The following is a 13,017-nucleotide window of genomic DNA, read 5'->3' on the forward strand; positions in this document are numbered from 1 at the left end:
TCAATATTTTTACATCTGACTTGCTGCTGCTAAGTCGCTTCAGTCGTGTCTGACTCTGTGCGACCCAATGGACGGCAGCCCACCAGGCTCCCCCGTCCCTGGGATTCTCCAGGCAAGAACACTGGAGTGGGTTGCCATTTTCTTCTCCAATGCATGAAAGTGAAAAGTGAAAGTGAAGTCGCTCAGTCGTGTCCGACCCTCAGCGACCCCATGGACTGCAGCCTTCCAGGCTCCTCCGTTCATGGGCTTTTCCAGGCAGGAGTACTGGAGTGGGGTGCCATTGCCCTCTCTGCAACCACAAGTTAAAACCATAGGGCTTTCCTGATAGCTCAGCACTAAAGAATCCACCTGTCAATGCAGGAGACACGAGTTCGATCTCTGGGTCAGGAAGATCCCCTGGAGAAGGAAATGGCAACTGCTCCAGTATTCTTGCCTGGGAAATCCCATGGACAGAGAAGCCTGGTGGGCTACTGTCCACGGGGTCACAAAAGAGCTGGGCACAACTTAGTGGTTAAGTAACAACAACTCAGAGGTACTGAGAGTACTTAGGAGAATAAATGGACTCTTAAGACATCAGCAGAACACAGAGGAAAAAAGAACAAAGCACTCACATAGGAAAAACAACTTTTCTGGGAAATAATTTGGCTAGATGTTACAGAATTCTCAGAAATGGACATGCACTGGACCTAGAAATTCCATCCTTAGGAATTCACCTTAGAGAGGCATAATGATGTCTGCCTCTGAGAATATCAGATTATGTGATTTGGACAACTCTCTCGCTGAAAACCATAGAAGACACTGGACGAAAAATTTAAATCTTAATAAAGAGGAACAAATGGAAGTTAGCGAGTTGAGATCGGACTGAGAATGGAAGTAAGAGACAGAAATCCAGGAGAGGGTCTGCTTCTGCGTGGAGGTACATGTGTGTGTCCATTGTGTCCGACTCTTTGCGAGCCAGGGTCTTCTGTCCATGGAGGCGCATCCTAGTCCAGAAAGGGGGCTGAGAGGCTGAGTCCCCTTCTAAGGTTGCATTTTTGGTCTGAAGATTAGGACTAGGAACACAAACATCAGCAGTGAATACAGAAGTGAGCTACACTCACCCTGTATAGGTCACATCCTAATTATTCTGTTTTTAAGTAGGTTGGCATTAATGTACTGAAAGACAGGAGATGGTTAGAGTTCAAATATGCTGTTACTTGAGTTAGGTGAGTATACAGCTGCTCTTCTCTGGACAGACTGCCAAGTTTTCCCTCTGTATCTTTTCTTTTGTTCTCCTAACAGGAGAACATGTAATAGGATGAAATTCTTTTCCCACAAATATTCTTCCAGGGTTTTGGCATGGCCCCATCCCTTCCTATGGAGAAGACAATGGCAACCCACTCCAGTACTCTTGCCTGGAAAATCCCATGGATGGAGGAGCCTGGTAGGCTGCAGTCCATGGGGTCACTAAGAGTCGGACACGACTGAGTGACTTCACTTTCACTTTTCACTTTCATGCATTGGAGAGGGAAATGGCAACCCACTCCAGTGTTCTTGCCTGGAGAATCCCAGGGAGGGGGAGCCTGGTGGGCTGCCGTCTATGGGGTCGCACAGAGTCGGACACGACTGAAGCCACTTAGCAGCAGCAGCAGCATCCCTTCCTGAGCCTGCTATATACCCAGCTTGGGTAACAGGAGGACATTTCCAACACAATTCAAGGAAAGAAAAGAAACAGTCTTTAGCATAAAAAGACACTAAATCTTATACTATAATCAGGTTTATATTATGACCTTTTCTCATGGTCTTACAGATGCTTGACCTAGAAGCTCATGAAGGAAAACTTTGTCCTATCACCTCTTCGACTCCCTTGGGTCTAAAAGCCTCTGGACTACTTTTCTAGATTCTACATATATGAATTAATATGCCCTTTTTTTCCTCTTTCTGATTTAACTTCACTCTGTATGACAGACTCTTGGTCCATCCACATCTCTACAAATGACCCAAATTCATTCCTTTTTATGGCTGAGCAATATTCTATTGTGGGCTTCCCTGGTGGCTCAGGGGTAAAGAACCTGCCTGCCAATGCAGGAGACACAGGTTCGATCTCTGGGTCAGGACGATCCTCTGGAGAAGGAAACAAGCAACCAGTTCAGTGTTCTTGTCTGGGAAATCCCACGGACAGAGGAGCCTGGCAGGCTACATACAGTCCATGGGGTCACAAAGAGTTGGACATTACTTAGCAACTAAACAACAGCAATATTCCATTGTACATATATAGAACATAGGAAAGTGTATAGATGAACCTATTCGCAGGGCAGGAACAGAGATGCAGATGTAGAGGATGGACATGTGGAAATAGTGGGCGGATGGGAGAGTGGGATAAACTGGGAGAGTAGCGTTGACATATATACCCTACAGTGTAAGATAGACAGCTTGTGGGAACCTGCTGTAAAGCACAGGAAGCTCAGCTCAGTGCCCTGTGATGACCTAGAGGGGCGGAATGGATGCGGGAAGGGAGGATCAAGATGGAGGGGATATTCATTTTATAGCAGAAGCTAGCACAACATTGCAATTATACACCAGTAAAAAAAAGTACATAAAAGCCTCTGGAATTCCACTCAGGAATCAACTTGACAAAGAAGCAAGCGTCCAGAAGGACTGATAACCCTGGCCAGCCAGACTTGGAGTGTATGTAGGAGACTGGTTAAAATAACAGCCAGAGCACAAGAAACATGGACCCTACTGTCCACTGTCCCAGGGATGAGGAAGGGGTTTTTCATAGAACCCAAGTGGTCACGAGGGTCCAAAGATTGGCAAGGGGCTTCACTGGACCCGGAACCCTCAGAAACTCAGAAGAAAGTGGCCTCTCACACACCCTCACACTCTTCCTGGCTCAGTGAAATCAACCACAGTCCATTATTTCCTTCCAAGGCTGATTAGCTGATAATTACATGGAGATGTAACACATGTAATTAAGCAATATGCTACAGGAATGGGATTTTGGCTGCCTTTTTTCCCTTAATGAAATCATTCCTTTTTAAAGGGCTCTGCTCAGAGGAAGAAGAGACAGGACACTGTAAGCACAATGAGACCAGCTGGCTCAGCTTCAAAACACCGTCCCCGAAATGCTTCCTCCCAGCCACCTCCCAGTGCCTGAGCAATAGCCTTGCAAAGGTCACTCTCACGCTCACTTTCAAGGTCTCCCCAACACCTGCCTGATGGATCCCAAACTCCCGGGCAACATTCAAGGCTGGCAGAGATCTGGACCCTTCCTAGCTCTCCAAATTTCTTATCTACAGTCCCTTCTGTGAGTCCTCAGTCAAAGGCCAAGAGCAGTTTTTGTTTCCTCCTCTGGGTTGTAGTCCGGGCTTCCCAAGTGGTGCTGGTGGTTAAGAACTCATCTGCCAATGCAGGAGACATACACCCGTGGCTGATTCATGTCAATGTATGGCAAAAACCACCACAGTATTGTAAAGTGATTAGCCTCCAATTAAAATAAATTAATTAATTTAAATTAAAAAAAAAAGATACTCAGGTTCAATGACTGGGTCGGGAAGATCCCCTGGAGGAGGGGCACAGCAACCCTCTTCAGTATTCTTGCCTGGAGAATCCCATGGACAGAGGAGCCTGGCAGGCTCCAGTCCATTGAGTCGCAGAGAGTCAGACACAACTGAAGCGACTTATCACGCATAGCACTGTTTAGTCCATCTTCTGCTCCTTTCTATTTAAGCCCTTATATTTTATGGGGTTAGCTTCAGCCCCTCTGGGCTTCCCATGAGGCACTTGTAGTAAAGAAATCCACCTGCCACTGCAGGAGACATAAGAGACACAGGTCCATCCTGAGTAGGCAAGATCCCCCGCAGTAGGAAATGGCAACCCACTCTAGTATTTCTTGGCTGGAAAAGTCCATGTTCCATGTTCTGGTGGGCTACAGTCCGCGAGGTCCCGAAGAGCTGGACACGACTGAGCACACACATGTCCTGTCAGCCCCTCTGCCTCCAGGAATCCTTTGGTCAGCTCAGCACAGTGGCTCTCCACCTCTAGAGTACCTGTGGTCTGTAACCATCCTTTGGCAAGTGTACTGTTTGGTTTTTCGTTTTCCCTGTGTCTTCCCACCCTTATCTCCACAGGCAAATGGCCATCTTGCTCTTTTCCTAATCAGGCATTGTGCCTGCAGCCTTCAGTGAAGGGAGAGCTCGGGTACCATGAATCAGCAGTAGCGCCCGCGTCAGCCTTTAATGGATATGATGACAGCACTGCATCCCTGCCATCCACACATCAAGTTGGGTCCAAAAGAGCAGAATAATTCTGTCACTGGGGACTTTGAGAGGAGCCCAGAAAGGAATGAGATACTGAGAACAGCTTCGACTCATGGGATGCAGCTGGTTAGGAGGAGGGAGCTTGGCAGAGATGGAAGCCAGAGATCAGGCATGAGGCTAGTCTTCTGTACAGGACTGGGATGTGCCTAGCAGCCCAGCTGGGCTGAGAGTTTCAAAGACAAGGCTCTAAACGTTTTCTGTTGAGAGGCCAGAAAATCCAAGTTCAGGGTCAGAGTCAAGTCCAGATCCAGAGTGAGGAGTCGGAGGGTAAAAATCAGAGCAGAAGTGTAACCCCCCAGGACTGTCTGGGCAGCTACCATTTCAGCTGGTTTCTATGAGCCTGGGGGTACCTCTCCTCCCCTGTCCACTGTGAGTAGCCTCTGCTACCTGAGGCTACCTGAGGTTGGTGGTTTTTGAGCCACTAAATTTGCTGCTTTGCCACCAATGCCAGCACAGCTCACATTAATTGAGTATTTTCCAAGTCCTAGGTACTCTCCTGGGGTTCCCTGGTAGCTCAGTGGTAAAGAATCCACCTGCCAATGCAGGAGACATAAGTTTGATCCCTGGGTTGGGAAGATCCCCTGGAGAAGGGAATGGCTACCTACTCCAGTATTTCTTGCCTGGAAAAATTCCATGGAGAGAGGAGCTTGGTGATCTACAGTCTGTTCATGCATGTGTGCATGCTAAGTCTCTTCAGTTGCGTCTGACTCTCTGCAACCCTATGGACTATAGCCTGCTAGGCTCCTCTGTTCATGGGATTTCCCAGGCAAGAACACTGGAGTGGGTTGCCATTTCCTCCTCCAGGGGATCTTCCCAACCCACAGTTTGAACCCACGTCTCCTCGTCTCCTGCACTGCAGGCAGATTCTTAACTGCTGAGCCACTGGGGAAGCCCCAGTCTACAGTCCATGGGGTGGCAGAGTTGGACACAACTTAGCAATTAACAACAACAAGGCACTGTTCTAAGCATCTACATACATTGTTTCTCCTAATCTTCCCAACAACCTCCGCAGTAGAGCTATTCATATCCCCATTTAAAGATGAGGAGACTGAGGCACAAAGGAAGTAAAACATTTTCCCAGTAGCAAAGCACTGGTGGTGCAGCCAGGACAGGAACCCGGGATCTCTCAGTAAGGCCCTGGAAGCTTTCTCTCCACCTGACCCTCGCCCCCTGTTTGCATCACCTTTGGGTGGGTTGTGGCCCTTTCCTGGGGAGAACAACACTAGAGGAGTGGGCCACAGAACAGTGACGGGGCTGGTCCTCCCCTGGGGCAAGTGCTCCATCGGGCAGGTTCTTCCTGCCCCCTCCTCCCTCCAACTCTAGCATCTCCCTGACCTCCCACAATCCGATCTCTGGTCTCCAGGGAACGTCCACCTTCCCAGCTCCTCCAGCCTGCCTCCCTCCAGCTTATAGGCCCCCTGTCTCCTGTTCTTTCTCTGAGTCACAAGCCCTGTTGAGAATCGCAGCCTGTGCTCTGAGTCCTGTGTAGTCGAGGGTACGATGGACATGATTAGGGGAGTCCAGGGCACTGTTACTCCAGCCTCAGTTCTAATGACATCTGTATCACGGACCACTCCCAGGTTTGAGAGTTCACTAGAAGATTCATAGGATGCAACATACAGTCACATCCACGGCTATGATTCATTAGACAAAAAACGATACAAAGAAGAATCAGCAAAGGAAAGGGATGAGGAACAAAGTCTGGGAGAAACCAGGCATATGCTTTCAAGATCCTCTCCCAGTGGAGTCACATGGCACATGATTTCCCCAGCAACGAAATGGTGTGAAATGCCATCTACCAGGAAGGCTCATCACAGACTCGGTGCCTGGGGGTTTACTCGGAGGGTGATGATCCTTAGCAAATACCAAGATTCCAGCCAACCAGAGAGCGAGCAGGCACTCAGCATAAACCAGACTGTTTGTTCAGTTTAGGTGCAGTGAGTTACACGTATCAGATACCCAAGATCCTGGCCGAGGGCCCATCTTGTAAACAGGCCTTTTTTTTTTTTTTTTTTGGCTCTGCAGCAAGTCATGCAGGATCTTAGTTCCCCGACCAGGGATCGAACCCACGCTGGCTGCACTGGAAGCGAGGTCTTAATCACTGGACTGCCAAGGAAGTCCCCTTAAGTAGGCCTTTTTAAGAATAAACGGTGAGACCTGTTATGTTAACCGTTTTCTGCACACAGTCCAACCCAGACAATACAACATCCCAACTGAATCTTTTTTTATTTTCTATTTGTGCCAGATTCTGCACTTTCCAAGTTTGCCTATTTTATTTTTTTCAATTTAAATTTTATTGTATATTGGAGTGTAGCTGATTTACACTGCTGTGTACATATATCCACTCTTTTTCAGATTCTTTGTCCATATAGGTTAATCCAGAATATTGAGTGGAGTTCCCTGTGTTATTCAGGTCCTTGTTGATTATTTTATATATAGTAGTGCGTGCATGCTAAGTCACTTCAGTCGCATCTGACTCTTTGCAACTCTATGGACTATAGCCTGCCAGGCTCCATGGAGATTCTCCAGGCAAGATGACCAATGCAGTGGGTTGCCATGCTTTCCTCCAGGGGATCTTCCTGACCCAGGGATCAACCTGGCATCTCTTATGTCTCCTGCATTGGCAGGTGGGTTCTTTACCACTTGCGCAACTTGGGAAGCCCCATATATAGTAGTGTGTATATGTTAATCCCAAATTCCCATTTTGCCTATTTTGTTAGAGTCTCATGGTAATCTTGTAGAGGACAGAGTCAGGAATTAATCCCCTCATAGATCAGCAGGTCAAAGGCTTAGGAGATGCTTGCTTCTAGGTCACTGAGAAAATGATTGGAAATGCTGGATCCCACAACCAGCCAGTCTCCTCCCTCTCGACAGAGAAAGCAAAGGAGGCATGGAGCTTGGCACAAGGTCACACCTAGATAACTGTGGGCATACAGATGTACAGAAAAGTTGTGTCAGGACTTCCCTAGTGGTCCAATGGTTAAGACTCTGCCTTCCAATGCAGAGGCGTGAGTTCAATCCTTGATGGGGAGACTAAGTTCCCACATGCCAGCCTGGGGTGCAGCCAAAAATTAAAAAAAAAAAAAAACAACAACTAGAAAAGGTTGTGTCTTTGCCATCATTTGGGGGTAGAGCAAGACAGGAATGTATCTCTACTGCTCAAGAAAACTGAAAGATGAACAGAACTCTCAGTCTTCATGATCTTTGAACTCTTCCAAGAGGCTCTCAACTAAACCAATTCACAATTAGCACTAGAAGTGTCTTTAAGAAATCTCCGTGTACGACTCTTTTCTTTATTTGAAAAGTACGAAACAATTAGCTTCTGCCCTTGTTGCATGTGGCTAATAACCTATTGTTTAGAAAAGAGGAGAGAATGGGTGATGAAAGCCATTACGTGAGATGGCTTTTATTGTGCTTTCCTTACTGTCCGACAATTGCCTTCATTATCAGTGAAAATGGTGATGGTCCCTCCTCCCTCTGCTTCAGTTTCTTTCCTGCTGCAGGGTGACACCAGGGACCAAACTCTTAAGTTTGGGACAGAATTTAAGAAAGTGGCAAAGACAGAAATAAACTGCTTAGCTCTTCTAATGTTTAAAGGCAGGCAAATTTACCTAGATGTGGTCAAGTGGACCCATGAAAGGGTTTTTGAGAAGAGGCTAACGGCCTGTGTATGCTTCATCTGGCAGTGCCAAGGTTAAGTCATTCTGGGTCTGAAGTTTTCTCAGCTTGGCACTCAAAAGACCAAGAACAGCTACTGTTGATGATCTGCTTTTTCTATGCAGGCTCCGAGGTCATGAGTTTCACCATATATTCATGATCCCATCTGATTCTCATAGCAATGATTTTAGATGAGTAATAGTACCTGTTGTTGAGGACTGGGAATACTGAAGTTCAGAGAAGTTGGGTTCCTTGCTCTAAAACAACTAAGAAAATGCCAAGCTCTCTGACTCTCTACATAGCAATTAAGCAGGCTGTCTGCATTCAGAAAAATCTGCTCTAAACAAAGTCCCAAGGAAACACAAGGAAATTTGTCTATCTCTTCCTGAGCTCTGGACATAAAAAAGTGACCCCTGAAAATTCACAGTGTCCCTAAAGGGGTTTGCTATTTTAATTTAATTAGCTGTATAGTCAGCAAACAAGCAGCCTAGAAATTTACATGAGACCTAATAGTTCACGGCTGGTGACAACTAGGAGTGACTGGCAAAGATAAATGCAAAACTCACTGGAGAGACCCACATTCAACCCAGAGCGAGACCACAGAAGCCCCACTGAACTCATCTAAAATTACAAAAGTCTAAGGAAATAATCTACTATGAGTGAGAGTCAGAGAATACAATAGGATCAGAACCCCCAGGACTTGAGATAACAGAACTATCCTGGGGCTCAGGGCAGACCATCCCAGAATGTGCCACAATGGCAGGTTGATTATTTTGAATTAAACTGACTTAAGAATCAAGGGACTTCCCTGGAGGTCCAGCGGCTAAGACTCTGCACTGCCAGTGCAGGGAGGGCCGGGGTTTGAGCCCCAGTCAGGGAACTAGATCTCACATGCTGTAACTAACAGTTGGCATGCTGCAATGAAGATCAAAGATCCCACGGGACACAAGTAAGACAGTGCAGCCAAATAAATACATAAAAAATAAATATTAAATTGGCTGTGCTGAAAAAAAAAAAAAAGCCAGTGCAAGAGGGGCACTCCGACTTCCCTTTCTGTCTCTCTGAAAGCTGGAAATAGATTTCTCAAGTGAGAGAGGCACTCCCTGTGTCTGGAGGTAGAAGGCCACCCTTATTGCCAGAGACAAAGAATTCAGGCTGAGATTTAACAACCTCTGTTACTTCTTTAATTTGCTACCCTAAGCCCAGACTCTGTTAGAGTCTCCACTAATTGGGAACCCAAAATCCAAGATATTTTGTCTTATCAATTCCTTCACAAACTTACTGTATTAGCCAAAAGCTGCCTGCTTTGGTCACGTCTGAGGTTCCATTTCTATAAGACCTCTACGCACATGAATTAAAATTTGTTTCTTTTTATTATTAGTTCATTTTATTATTAGTCCAGCCACAGAAGTCAAAATGGGTAGAAGGGGAAACATCCTCCCCTCAAGTATCAGAGACTATAAAATAATGTTCAAAAGAATTAAAAACATAAAAATTAGGATCAAAAACATAAGACCTTATGAAAAGGAAGCAGAAGTGAAAAACAACCAAACAAAACCTCTAGAAATGAGAAATGTAGTCCCTGAAATTAAAAACACAGCAGACAACTAACTAGACAAACAACTAGTAAATTTGTAAATAATAAGTTTATAGTAGGAAAGTCAAATAGTAAATTATATAGCTGAAGAGAGAAATAGAGTGAACAAAGGGAGAGGCTGATGAAATTGCCCTTAGAGCCTATAAAGAGATGGAAAATATGCAAAAGAGATTAAGAGATATGAAAGTTGGCTCCTGCCATATGCCATCGTTAGCCAGGAAGCTACTGGAGCCTGAGCAATGCCTCCCTGTTGCCAACAGCAGTGCAAATTACTAAGTGATCTACATTCGAATAAGGCTTTGTAATTTATAAATAAAGCTTTAGAAGTTAATTCCTATCACTCACTTGATCTTTAAAAAATCCATTCGATAAAGGTACAGGTATTAACAAGTATTAAATTACTCATCTTACAGATGAAAAGATGGAAGCTAAGAAAGATTTGGGGGACTTGCACAAAATCATACAGCTCATCAATGATGAAGTTGGAAATCAAAGAGGATCTTCAAAAACCGAGTCTTCCCCCTCTTGATGAATATTTCTCAATGAAAGAGAGATGCTGTCTTAAGTCTGTTTGGGTTGCTATAACAAAGTACCACAGGCGGGGTAGCATATAAACAACAGAAATTTATTTCTCACATTTTTGGAGGCTGCAAGTCTGAGATCAGGGTACCAGTACGGTCAGGTAAGAACTCTCTTTTGGGTTGCAAACCTCTCAGTGTCTTCACATAGTGGAAGGAACAGGAGAGTTCTCAGGCCTTTTTAATACGGATATCAATCTCATTCATGAGGGCCCTGCCTTCATTACTGTTCATAATCACCTCCCAAAGGCCCCATCTCCTAATACCATCACACTGGGCACTGGCATTACAACATGTGAATCTGGGGCTGGGGTGGGGGACACAAATTCAGACTATAGGAGTTGCCAAATGGATGATAATGGAGAGAAATTTGCCAACTTAACTCAGTCTCCATAGTGTGAAGTCAACCACAGCCTCAGGTCAGAACTACAAAGCAACTTTCCTTCTTGGTTTTGAGAGCCCCTCTATCTGCTCAGGGCTTCCCTGGTGGTTCAGATGGTGACACCTGGGTTCAATCCCTGGGTCAAAAAGAGAAGGGAGAAGGTGACCCACTCTAGTACTCTTGCCTGGAGAATTCCATAGACGGAGGAGCCTGGCAGGCTACAGTCCATGGGGTTACAAAGAGTCGGCCAGGATGGAATGACTAACACTTTCTTTCTGCTTAGGCAGAACTAGCCTGGGCTGGCTTGCAAAAAAGGTGGGTTGCTGACTTTGTCCAGTTCTCAGAATGAACTCCTACCACTCTGGGCTTCATCATTTTGGGTGGGAGGGAGACAATGCTTCATTCATTTCCTCCCTATTTTAAGAGAAAATGAGCGGGATGGAAACTATGTCAGGGTCAATTTCATAGGCAGGGCACAAGATAAGAAACATATTCTCAACCGTAGGTTGAAACCATAAGTCAACCACGGGTTATTGCAACTCTCTGACCAAAGGACAAGGGAAAATGAAATTCTTTGGGAGCGTGGGCTCTCTTTTTAAAAGGTCAAGCATTTGCCCCCAGAGACACGGAAACAAACTATACAGCTGTCTTCTTCCTTAGACATGCCTCATTCATCAAACAGGCTTGGTTTCTATATTCTGGTATTCCAAATTTATAAGTTATTGGGATTCAACACATCTCCCAGATGGGATTTAAATCTGATGAGCCTCTGGATTCATTAACCTTGGCCAAAGGAGTCTGAATAAATCTACTTGCAAAACATCTGTTCTATATTTTAATTCTCCAAAGGGCAGGGAAAGGGGCTTCCCTGGTGGGTCAGTGGTGAAGAATCTGCCTGCCAACGTAGGAGACACAGTTTCGATGCCTGATCTGGGAAGACTCCTCATGCCGTGGAACAACTAAGCCCATGAGCCATAATTATCGAGGCTGTGCTCTAGAGCCTGGGAGCCACAACTTCTGAAGCTTACATGCCCTCAAACCTGTGCTCTACAACCGGAGAAGCCACCTCAATGAGAAGCCTGAGCACCACAACGACAGAGTAGCCCCCACTCACCACAACTAGAGAAAAGCCAGAGCAGAACAAAGGCTCAGCACAACTAAAATTAAATAAATAGTTATTTTTAAAGGCAGGGCAAGTAGAATGCAGATCTATGGTTCTTGCTCTAGCTGATTCCCCTACAGTTTTGAGTTCTCCTGCCCTAAAAATGTGCTCATGTTCTAGTTCCCTTAAAGATCATCAATGGCACTTAACATAATATCTTTCATTGAGTAAATGCTCTATAAATATTTGTTGGGTAGCAAATGAATGGATGAACCTGAGCAGGACTTTCTTCCTTTAGTAACTCTTCTTCTTCATGAGGGCTTTCCTGATGGCTCAGTGAGTAAAGAACCACTCAGCAAGGCAGGAGCCACAAGAAACTTGGGTTCAATCTCTGGGTAGGGAAAACCCCTCCCCCACCCCCCACCCCCGGAGGAGGAAATGGCAACCTACTCCAGTGTTCTTGCCTAAAAAAATCCCATGGACAAAGGAGTCTAGCGGGCTACAGTGATGGGATTGCAGAGTCGGACTCGACTCAGAGACTGAGCACTGCTTCAAGAAGTCTTCTCTGCAAAGGGCCTCCCTATGTAATCATAGGAAGAGCAACAGGAATTCAGAAAGAAATGGCATTCAAGTTGCTAAGTATTTATAATTAAATTGTCCTTTTCATTATGGTTTCAGATTTGCAGCCTGAACACATTGGGGGTTTCAGGAAGAATTCACAGAAAGGTGTTCCAGGTTCTGTTTCCTTACTTCGTCCCAGATTGAGAAAGAGTAGAATCGTGGTCACATTACCTCGTAGAAATGGGGCTGGAAGTGAGAACAGAAGGGGTGTGGTGGCTTAAAGACTCAGGGAGCAGCACATGCAAAGTACAGATTCAAAGTCAAAGTGGATCTGTCGTGCTACTGACCGTAAGGAGCCTTGTGTTAAGGAAGAAAACAGTACATTGGTGAACACTGCCTTCATGGGCAGTTCAAATCTCCAGTTCTGGTTTGTGAATTATAACAGAGACATGCTTATAGGATTGAACAGAACACTTCTTCTTTGAGGAAACTGCCCTAGATATATCTGTGTATATACATGTGTATATGTCTGTGAAATATACATGTAAGGCTAATCACTATTGAATTTCCTGGAATAAAAAAATAAAAACAACATAGTACCCAACAACAGGTTCTGATAAAAGGCTCCAAGGACAGATGGATGTCCTTCTGTCCTGTGTACTGCCCTAAGCTCAGCAACCAGAACTGTGCTGGCATACGGCAGGTGTTTCGTTAGTATTTGTTTATGAGATGAAGGAGACGGCATTCAACTGTTAAAGGGATTGAGGTAGAACTAAATTCCAGCTATGGATATGTGTCCTTGATGGATATTAAGTTAAAAAAGGCAAGCTGCAGAATAACGT

The 13,017-nt window shown here is 45.3% G+C and overlaps 1 protein-coding gene and 1 non-coding gene across 2 annotated transcripts in view; one reads left to right on the forward strand and one right to left on the reverse strand.

Annotated features, from left to right (window-relative positions):
* GALNT17 (polypeptide N-acetylgalactosaminyltransferase 17) overlaps nt 1–13,017 on the reverse strand; it is a 430,081-nt gene that overhangs the window by 104,461 nt on the left and 312,603 nt on the right. The gene's annotated exons all lie outside the window — the stretch shown is intronic.
* On the forward strand, nt 4,052–4,126 carry MIR2386 (microRNA mir-2386). Its single transcript, NR_031249.1, has one exon. It is a non-coding gene; the product is annotated as a microRNA mir-2386 (primary transcript).

Source organism: Bos taurus, chromosome 25, assembly GCF_002263795.3.
Source record: "Bos taurus isolate L1 Dominette 01449 registration number 42190680 breed Hereford chromosome 25, ARS-UCD2.0, whole genome shotgun sequence".
NCBI classification, from domain to species: domain Eukaryota; kingdom Metazoa; phylum Chordata; class Mammalia; order Artiodactyla; family Bovidae; genus Bos; species Bos taurus.